This window comes from Triticum urartu, chromosome 1A (assembly GCF_056163025.1).
Source record: "Triticum urartu cultivar PI428250 chromosome 1A, HENAU_Tu73, whole genome shotgun sequence".
NCBI lineage: Eukaryota > Viridiplantae > Streptophyta > Magnoliopsida > Poales > Poaceae > Triticum > Triticum urartu.
Genome location: NC_141873.1, coordinates 546,533,678 through 546,544,258, shown reverse-complemented (window position 1 = coordinate 546,544,258; position 10,581 = coordinate 546,533,678). Strand labels below are relative to the sequence as shown.

At 47.7% G+C, this 10,581-nt stretch overlaps 1 pseudogene across 1 annotated transcript; it reads right to left on the bottom strand.

Annotated features, from left to right (window-relative positions):
* Positions 1 to 352: 352 nt before the first annotated feature.
* Positions 353 to 9,894, bottom strand: LOC125538446 (uncharacterized; annotated as a pseudogene). The gene is made up of 3 exons (XR_015615364.1): positions 9,703 to 9,894; positions 1,283 to 1,495; positions 353 to 1,186 (listed from the first exon to the last, which is right to left on the bottom strand). The product of XR_015615364.1 is annotated as an uncharacterized LOC125538446 (transcript).
* Positions 9,895 to 10,581: the final 687 nt, after the last annotated feature.

The following is a 10,581-nucleotide window of genomic DNA, read 5'->3' as shown; positions in this document are numbered from 1 at the left end:
ACCACTTGTCCATTTTGGAAGGCCGAACATGCACGTAGCATGCCATTGCTGATTTTACCCTGCTCCTCACTTCATGCATGTCTTCTGAAAGCTACATGCATGCATGTCAGCATGTGCACTGAAATGACTAGTCATGAAGACATTTCCCTCATACAAGTGCCCAGCGTGTGGGTCTGTTTGACCATAAGCAAGATGGCGATTTTGACTCCCAAGTAAACCAAGACATCAAAATTAAGGAGGACCTCAACTCATCCCTGATGGACTGGTTATTCCATGCAACATTGATACACCAATTGTTGCCAGCATAATGAAATGCTTAACGCCAAATACAACATGAGTGCATGCATACATAGACGATTTCAGCAACATCAATTATACCGAAGCTAGGCATATACCGGTGATCATGCAGAGAAAAAGGTCCAATATTACATCAAAGCAGACTCCATATATGTAGCTTGTTCATCAATACTACGAACTCAATACTAGCATATCTCGATCACACAAATAACAGGCTAATTCAGCATCAAATTAAGGTCCAATACTAGGCAGATGAAGTGCACCACATCAATATTAATATTCCCCGGAAGTCGATCGTTACGTACGTACGTGAGTACCTCATGAGCATGAGCTGATCCATGGGCATGAGCTTGGGGCTGACCAATCAGCAGTCCCAGGGGAATTCCCCTCCTAGGAGGAGGGCCAGGAAGCTGAGGTCGCCCACCGCAAGGGTGAACATGACCGCCACGTAGACGACCAAAAGGATGAGCCTGAGCCTGCCTAGTCCTGTGTCGACGGCGATGGGGACGAAGCTCGCCAAAATACAGCAGCCGATGACGACGGCCGCCACCGCGACCGCAAGCGCAAGGTAGGCGAGGGCATGGCAGATCCGGCGGCAACGGCACGGGAGTAGCAGCACCAGCGCCGCCACGGCGTAGACGATCAAGGGGACGAGCAAGCCTAGTCCTGCGTCGGCGGCGAGGGGCGCGATGCTGGCCAGCAAACAGTGGCCGACGATGGCGACCGCGACCGCGAGGTAGGCAACGGCAGGGCGGATCCGGCGGCGACGGCACGGGAGCAGCAGAGCCAGCGCCGCCACGGCCGCCTGGAGTGCGGCGCAGTACAACTGCCCGATCCAGAGGGCGCGGTGCATGACGTCCTCCTGCTCTCATGAATCGCGGCACAGCAGCTGCAGGACGACGAACTTAATAGCGCATCCAGCATCCGTCCAGCCAAGGGCCGGGGTAGTGGAGGTAGAGCTAGAAGCACGGGCCGTAGGTGTTACCTGCAGGTAGCAGAGTGCGTAGAAGATGGCGGAGCCCAAGGCGTAGGAGAAGGGGAAATGTCCGGCGGTGACGAGCGCCCAAGCGCTGGCCAGCTGGGTAGCTTCCTGGAGCTGACGAGCGGCCATCGTCTTGGCCAGCGTCACAAGCAGCAGAAGAGGCGTCTTGGCGTCCATGGATCCAAGATTTTTGTGCGGGGAGCCCATGGATCCAAGCTGTAGCTAGGAAGAGATCGGCAACAAGAAGGTACGGCCCGTGAGTTGGTTGGTTCCCTTAATCTTCTACCGCGAAAGAAAGAAACACATGATCGAGCTCAACAAGAAGAGATTTTTTTTCAAAAGTAGCACGTTTTTTATAGCAATTTCGGAAACTAGCAGTGTCGATACGTTGTTTGCAAAACTAGCAGCCCGTCGGTCAACGGTTGGCCGAAGTGGACCTTTTCGGCCTACGGAAGCCCGAAGACACGTCTTCGGTTAAGCCAGGCCGAAGCGTGCGCGAACTGGGCCGAAGACGGGCCTCTTCGGCCAGCCAGCGACCGAAGATGGGCCTCTTCGGCCAGCCAGCGACCGAAGAGGTCTTCGGCTTACCAGTGGCCGAAGAGTAGCGGATAAGGCCCGAGCGGCATCTTCTTTCTCCTCTCGCTGTTCTTCCTCTGTCTCTCTCGTTCCTCTCTGTACATCGCCCCCCTCGCTGATCTCTTCGTTTCTCCACCTATTTTCGAATCCAAAGCACAGAAACGATAGATCGTAGCCATCTCCACCGGCCTACGGTCATTTTTTCCCAATGGGATAGCTATTTGTGCGTACAAGTGAGGTGGAGTCATGATGGGGTGAGGAGGAGAGGCCATGGTGGGCTGAGGAGGAGGAGGCGGTTTGGCTGGTGAGGAGGAGGTGCAGCTTCGTGCCGCCGAGGGGGTGGCGTTGGTGGTGTCTGTTGGTGCAAGTTCTTCGTGAGGTGGCCACACGCGTCGAAGGTATAATCACGCGTCACATTTTATTAGTGTTAATTGGTTTGTGTTGGCATTTTAGCGGATATTTAGTGTAGCCGATAACAATTTGTTCATTGCGATTAATTGGAAGGTGGCAATGTCTGACAGGTGAAAATGTCAGTATCAGTAAATTTGACTGTTTACTATGGCCCTGGTAATGTTCGATATAATGAGTTGGGGGTTGATCTTAGCGAGTTTAAAAATGGCGTCATGACACTTTCAGACCCGGACAGAGTGGACATTAGACAGTTGAAGCACTGGTTGACTACTAGTTTTGGGTTGGATTCTGAAGTATGTTCCGTCAGTATTCATGCATTGTGGACCAAATCCTGTAAAAATGTCAAGTGGGAGTTGATGCCGATAGATAGGAGCCAGCATTGGTTGACCCTGTTAAGTCGTTGCCGAGACCGAAGAATCCACCCATATGTCCTAGTGCAGCCAGTGGCGAAGGAGGAGAATACCGTACAACTCCATGTGGGGTATGAACCCGGCCAGGGTAGTCGAGTTGCTAACGAGATTCATTTATCCGGGTCACAGCCACCGGATGTGGATCCTAGCCAAACCGAGAAGGATTCAGACTACATGTTGGACAATGTTTGTGGTCATGATACTGGGCAGAATATTCAATCGATAATATTAGCTGGTTCTGGTGTTGCTGATGGGGATGAGGAAGGCGATGAAATGCAGAGGGTGATGGAGGAAGATAACGATGATGGATATGCAGAGGATCTGGATTCTGAAAATTCTGAGGATGAAGTGGAGGTACCGATTCCTTCTGCATGGAATCAGGACATATCCACCGGCCTTACTGTGAACGATGGCCATGAGACTCCATGGCAATATAATCTGAACCAAGTCCAGATAGGGGCTATGTTTGATACAAAGAAAAAATTGAAGTATGCAGTGATAAAGTGGGCTATGTCTACTCAGAGGGTTTTCCGGACAGACAGATCAAACCCAACAAACTATACCGTGAAGTGTGTTGAAACAGGTTGTCCTGCGAAGGTGCACGGGCACGTGCCGAAGTATAACATCCACTGGGTTGTCACGAATGTGGTCCCACATAATTGTGTGAGGAAAAACTTGTTGGTTCGTCATCCAAACCTGACTTCAACTCTCATTGCGCAACTCATGTATACTGAGATAGTGGAGAAAAAAGATATGGAAGCAAAACACATCCAGACAGCAGTGAAGGTCAGATGGAATTATGACATTCGTTATGGGAAGGCTTGGAGGGCTAAGCAGAAGGCTATGGAGGAAAGGTTTGGGACGTTCTTTGACTCATATGATAATGTTGTCCGTCTCCTGGATGTACTGAAGGAGAGGAATCCCGGCACTTATGTTAATGTACAACATACAAGGTTGCTGAGTATATCAGGTTTCAAGGTGTTGAAACGAGTATTCTTCTCTTTCGCTATGTGCATTGAAGCTTTCCGGCATTGTCCTCCTGTGATGTTTGTGGATGGTACATTCCTGACTGGTCAGTACAAAGGGCAAATCCTGACTGCCATTGGCGTGGATGGAAACAATCAAATCATTCCACTTGCCATGGCATTTGTGGAGGGTGAGAACTTTCTGAGCTGGGTGTGGTTCTTTCGGCAAGTGAAAATTGCCATCGTGAAGGATCGACCAAACGTGTGTGTCATTCATGATAGGCATGCTGGTATATTGAAGGCTGTGAAGACACTAAGGAATCCAACAGTAGACGAACCAACACCTTGGAAGGATTTGCAGAGCCGGTGGTGCATGCGCCATCTTGGGGCTAACTTTTTCTCACAGTTTAAGAACAAGCGGTTGATGAACTTGTTTAAAAAATTGTGCAAGCAGAACCAGGAGCGTAAATACCAATTTATTTGGTCAAAACTTGATGAGTTTACTAAGAAGCAGGTCCGTGCCAGGAAGAAAATGGAAAAGGACCAACAACAATTAGCAACACTCATGGCGGAGCTAGAGGAGCCAGTTGGTCTCTGTGACTTGCCAGCAATTGACCCTCCTAATACTAAGAGAAAGAAGGGGAGGGCAATAAAGGATTTTTCAGAGTGGATAGAGAAAGAGCCTCCCGTGAATTGGTCTTTGTTGCATGGCACCCATGGAGCTAGGTATGGCCACATGACAACCAACCTTGCAGAGGTGTATAACTTTGTACTCAGAGGGAATAGAGCATTGCCACTCACAGCTATTGTGGAGGCTGTATTCCATGGCACTTTGAGATATTTCAGAGACCGACACGAGTTAGCAAAGAAGCATATTATAGATAATCAGAACACACCTTACTGTACCCGTGTCATGGAGTATATGGCAGAGAAGATAGAGAAAGCAAAGAAGCACACTGTGAGACTCGTAGGTAATCAGGAAAGGAGGTATGAGGTTCGGCTACCTACCGATGGTTTTAGTTCTGCGAATGAGGTGAAGACGCATGAGGTAAAAATTGGAACGGAATTTTATCCAACGTGTGAGTGTACATGCAACAAACCAAAGTTGTTGTACCTGCCTTGCTCACATGTGTTGGCTGCCTGTGGCCAGATTGAGTTGGCTGCCGTCTCCTTTGTGTCGCCATACTACTTAAAAGAGGCTGTACTGAACACATGGACCGGTGAGATGACAGGGTTTAGAGTCGTTGACAATTTCAACAAGGTTAACGACGGTGAGAGAGTATACATCCCGGATCCAGAACTTCGGCGAACAAGCAGGGGTCGACGTAAGGCCCGTCGAATCCGAAATGATATGGACCAATCTGAAGCTGGTGGAGCAACCAGACAATGTTTGCTATGCGCGGCTTATGGGCATAGGATGAAATATTGTCCTGACCTGAACAAAGATGGTGCTTCCACATCGACGAGTGCTTCCACATCGACGGCTGCAACAACAGGAGCAAGAGGCGGACGTGGCAGTCGAGGCCGAAGGGGAGGACGAGGAAGGAATAACTCAGAAGCTATATAATGTGGGGGAGAATGTTTTAATTTGTAATATCGTCTGGACTATGTTTTATTTTGCAATGTCTGAACTATGTATTAATTTGTAATGTCGGCTGGACTATATTTTACTTTGTATGTCCGAACTATGTATTAATTTGTAATGTCGACTGAACTATGTTTTACTTTGTATGTCTGAACTATGTATTAATTTGCAATGTCTGGACTATGTTTTGATTGCAGATATGTCTTTGTATCCGTTGCTTAATGGTACGATTGATAGAGGTCACCAGGCTGCACTTATGCAAGGGGGCAAGAACTTAGACGTTTTGGTCACTCGCACCCCGAAGACTAACTGGATGATACACCCTTCATGGGTTGATAGGTATTGATACATATAGTGCCTTACATGTTTGACATAGGTATTGAAACATATAATTACTTACTTTTCATGCTATATTCTCTTTTTTTGTAGGTTAAGTTGGGCTGGACTTCTACCCTTGGCTGGTTGAGGGTACGTTGGAAGAGTGGGTTGACCATCCGAACTTGGATGAGGCAGGTGAACCAATGCAGTTGAAAAAGAGGCAAGTGAAACAATTCTCTTACGACAGGTCACTCCTTACTTGCTTAGTAGATAGATGGAGACCAGAGACACACACCTTTCACTTTCCCTGGGGAGAGATGGCGCCTACTTTACAGGATGTCTCCTACTTGTTGGGATTACCTTTGGCCAGTGATGCCATAGGTCCTTTAGAGGCAGAACCTGGCTGGCTTGCAAATATGCAGGCCCGTTTTCTAGCTGCGGTGCCAACTGCTACGGGCTTAAACGATGATCCTCACGGGCCACGTTTTAGGTGGTTGAGCCAGTTTCAGGTAACCTTCGTGGCCACATGACTATGTTTTTTTAGTTACCAATAGTACATCGTTCACACAATTGTATGTTTTCTATGTAGATTGTCTCATTAGGATACCCCGCAGTAGATTTGTCAGACGCACAGATTGATCGATCCCTAGAGGCATATATTCTATGGTTGTTCGGCAAGACGATGTTCACGGAGAACCACGTGACCACTGTTGATGCACGATTCATCGGTATTGCACGAGAGATAGCTGACGCACGTTGCCCTGCGGATATTGTCTAGAGGAGTTTTGGTTCTGCCGTGTTAGCAGCTACGTATAGAGGCTTGTGCAAAGGTTGCTTATTGAAGTCTAGAAAGTCAGGTCTGGTTGGATGTCCACTATTGTTGCAGCTCTGGTCTTACGAGAGATTCCCTATTGGACGATCCTATGTCTCCATTGACACACCGTTTGGGTTGGAGGACATGGCAGGGGCTTACGTGCCTGCTATCGGCGACTTGCCTACTATGGGATCTGTTTGGGCACGGAGAGAGGTAGTTTTAAATTATGTAATTCCTTCGATTATTTTTGCCGTGCAATAGTATTACTAATGTAAATTTTTTGTCATGTACAGAGACAGTTTGCACATACCCAGGTGAAGGGCTGCTACCCGTCCTTCACGGTGCAGTTTGATAGTTTGCATGAGGATCAAGTTATCTGGGAGCCCTACTCGTATCAGACTATAACATCCAGGTATCCAGTTGGGATCTCTGCCTTATGCACTAGAGATCGGCACTACTGGATGACCAAGGCAAAGTTGGTGTTCGACGTGACGGTTGAGGAGATGGCTCTTCATAGGGTGATGAGACAGTTTGGTCTATGTCAAGAGCCTGCAATTCCAGATATTTCACGGATACCAGACCACGTTCACAAGTAAGTAATAATATTAAAGTTGTCAGCAATACATTCAGAATATATCTAACCATGCAACGCGCATGTCAATCTGATTAATCTGTCAATCTCAGGTACAGTCGCGTAGGAGGAAACAAGTCCATGGCTGTTTGGCTTCAGAGCATTAGCCCTTACGTTCAAGAATGGACTACGGCACCGACAAATATCTGGAATGAGGTTGGGCCCATTGACTGGGACAAGTTTGGGTTGTATTTACAAACTTACCAGCATACAACGAGGATCTACTTGGTTCCATCAGCTGCTCCTGATCAGATTGAAGCCCCTCTGACCAGCGATATGTACCCAATTACCTCTGTTGTGGGAACGAGACACCACGCGGTACGTGTCATGCTTCTCATATGTGTAGTTCTATCATAACCTTATCATATACAATGGGTTAACTCTTCATGTGCAGAGTGACTTGACAGTCCAGGCGCGAGAGGAGGTTTCCGCTTTAATGCGGCAGGTTGAGAGGGGGGATACTATCCCACAGCCAGAGCACCTCTCATGGTTGAGGCGTATGGATGAGAAGTTAAGAGGGATTTATGCATCACTTACATGTAGGCGATCTACGGATGTTGTCGTTCCTCGTCCCGCACATCGGCCCCCACGTCCCTCTGTCCATCGTTCAGAACCACGACACTCTGTGCAGCGTTCAGAACCACGACACTCCGTGCAGCAACCACGCCTCTCTGTGCATCAACCATCTCCTTCACAACCAGGGAGCTCTTCCTGGAATCAGCCATCGCCTTCTCAACCAGGCACCTCTTCCTGGTCTCATCAAATGGAACTAGGTAACACTACTTTGTACATTCTTTTCAACATTGTAGGTTCGCAAATTAATTTTACCCGTTTTACTATATTGCGGTAGGCAACCAGTCGCGACAGTTCATGCATTCAGTGCAATCACCGATACTTAGTGGTGCTGGATGTGGATTAGAGGGCTATGGCGATGACGATGACCAAGCTGAAAACATTTATGACTTCTCGCACACGGTGTCTCACACTCCACCACCACCACCGTCGCAGGAGACACAGACAGTGACAGACGAGGTTATCTATGGTCGTGGTTTTCGTGAGCATCGTCCACCGCCTCAGCGCTTATCGCCTTCCGGTCCTCGCCCGAGGAAGACCCAGATTCGTCGTCGACCCCCGCAGTGATATGATTATCTATGTATGAGTCATTATCTATGTTAGTTTCAGACTATTCGCATACGTGAGTCAGTATTTATGTATGAGACATGCTTCATGTATGTGTTACTATTGCACTTGCTTCTATCTGATCAGGAGACATATATCGTTTTATGTATGCGAGAGACATATTACTATTAATTCGCATTGTTATTCCAGTTACATTTTCAAAGAGACTACAACCGATAATTAAGATACAGGCACATCTGAATTAAACGGTGCGGTTGAACTTAATAAATACAGCTTACATACTACAAAATGAAATTAACGTAGAACATAATGCCCTACTTGTTGAGGTACAACTGGAATACAGCTTACATACTACATGAAGTCATCATCGTCATCCTCCGTTGATGCAGAACTCTTGCCCTTCGACGATGCAGAACTCTTGCCCTTCGTGGATGCAGAACTCTTGCCCTTCGACGATGCAGAACTCTTGCCCTTCGTGGATGCAGAACTCTTGCCCTTTGACGATGCAGAACTCTTGCCCTTCGATGATGCGGAACCCGGGAGCGGCGGCATGAAGATATCATCTTCATCCTCGCTCTCCTCAGTCCATAAAAATGGATGCTTTTCTAAAGTCCTTCTAAAAGTTTCACTCTTCGGCTCCACTACCTTCTTCCACCTTTCATTCAACCTAAGAAGTTCTTTACGTACCTCCGCATAAGTCCTTTCAGGCCACCCAACCCTACGTAATTGGTGAGCCAACTCATTCATTATGGTGTCACTACCGGTGAGTTCTTCCCATGGAACTATCCTATTGTCCATCCTGAAATCGGTAGCTAGCCTCAAAAGAGTGCTGCTCATCTCAGGGTGAAAACTACGATCGAAAGGATAATGGGACATCTCGACTACATTGGACTGCTTATTCACCTCCGGGTCAAGGGGGTTTTATAGGTAGAGAGGAGAGAAAATGGCGGGAAAGAACGACTGGGGTATGGAGGGAAAGAGTTGGCGGGAACATATGGCGGGAAAGGGTTGGCGGGAAACGGGTGGCGGGAACATATGGCGGGAAAGGGTTGGCGGGAAACGGGTGGCGTGAACATATGGCGGGAAAGGGTTGGCGGGAACATATGGAGGGGAAAGAGTTGGCGGGAAAATATTTACGGAAAGGGCTGTGCAATTTTTTTTCATTGCAAAATGGTTACACAACATTCGTAAGTCATCATAAAAAACCCTTTTCGGCCTACAGTAAGCAGAAGAGCGCGACCATGCAACTTCGGTCACCTGTTCACGCGAAAAGGTGGGGCCCGGGGACTCTTCGGCCTACGGTTGACCGAAGAGTGCTCTTCGGCCTATGGGAAGCTGAAGAGTCCTTTTCGGCCTAGTTGGGGCACACTTCGGCCAACGGGAGGCAGAAGTGCTCTCTTCGGTCAACGGCTGGCCGAAGAGCCACTCTTCGGCCAATGGAAGGCCGACGGGGTGCTAGTTTTGCAAATAACTTATTAACACTGCTAATTTCCGAAATTGCTGTAAAAAACATGTTAGTTTTAAAAAAAAATCATAAGAAGAAGCCCAAGATGAAGATGGGGAGAGGACTCACCGGCCGTCAGTCAGCTCTTCCTGGCCCGCTTGATTGCTTCCTACTGTAGCTTGCGAGCTTGGTGTGCTCCTCCCATTTACCGAGTCGAGCAACGCAGTGGCGAGCCTGCGATGAGACGCCCAACACCCACGACGCAGCGTGCCGAGCAGGTGCAGGTTTCTCGTCTAGTAAAAGGCTGTCTCCGTAGCTCGTTTTAGCTCCCGCGAGCATCGTGCACTACTGACGCCGCACCCACAGGACAATCCATTTGCGGCACTCGTGTACACTTGCTGTGCCCGTGGAGTCATTTTGACAATAATGCATGCCAGCTAGTGCCACAACATTTCGACAGCATCAGTACCATATTTATTTTTGCGCTGGGTGCCACCGTTAGCGAGTAAAACCCCGGCTGTGAATTTGTGTATTCCCTTCGTTTCTAAACATAAACCCTTTTAAAAATTCAAAATAGACGACATACAGATGTACATTCGTATATAGTTACAGATGTTTGAAGTGTAGATTCATCCATTTTACTTTGTATATAGCTATCTCTAAAATGTCTTATATTTAGAAAGAGAGGGAGTATTTGACATAACAGTGGTTAAGGTTTGTTTTTTACCAAATGAAATGCATTCAACCGCTTATTTTGGTCTCCTCGAATTGTATATATAGTGGTCAACTACTTGCCCGCTAGTTAGTTAGAGTCGTACTCTCCCAACAACTTTGTACTCAATCAGCGACACTTATCTTAGGACGGAGGGAGTAGTCTTTTGTTTGAGAAAATTATGTTTTTGGTCCTTCAAGTTCCCCAAAAGGATAGAATTGGCCCCTCAAGATTTTCTGGTATACATTTAGTCCTTCAAGTCTCAAAACCGGATAAGTATGGTCCAAAACCAAATT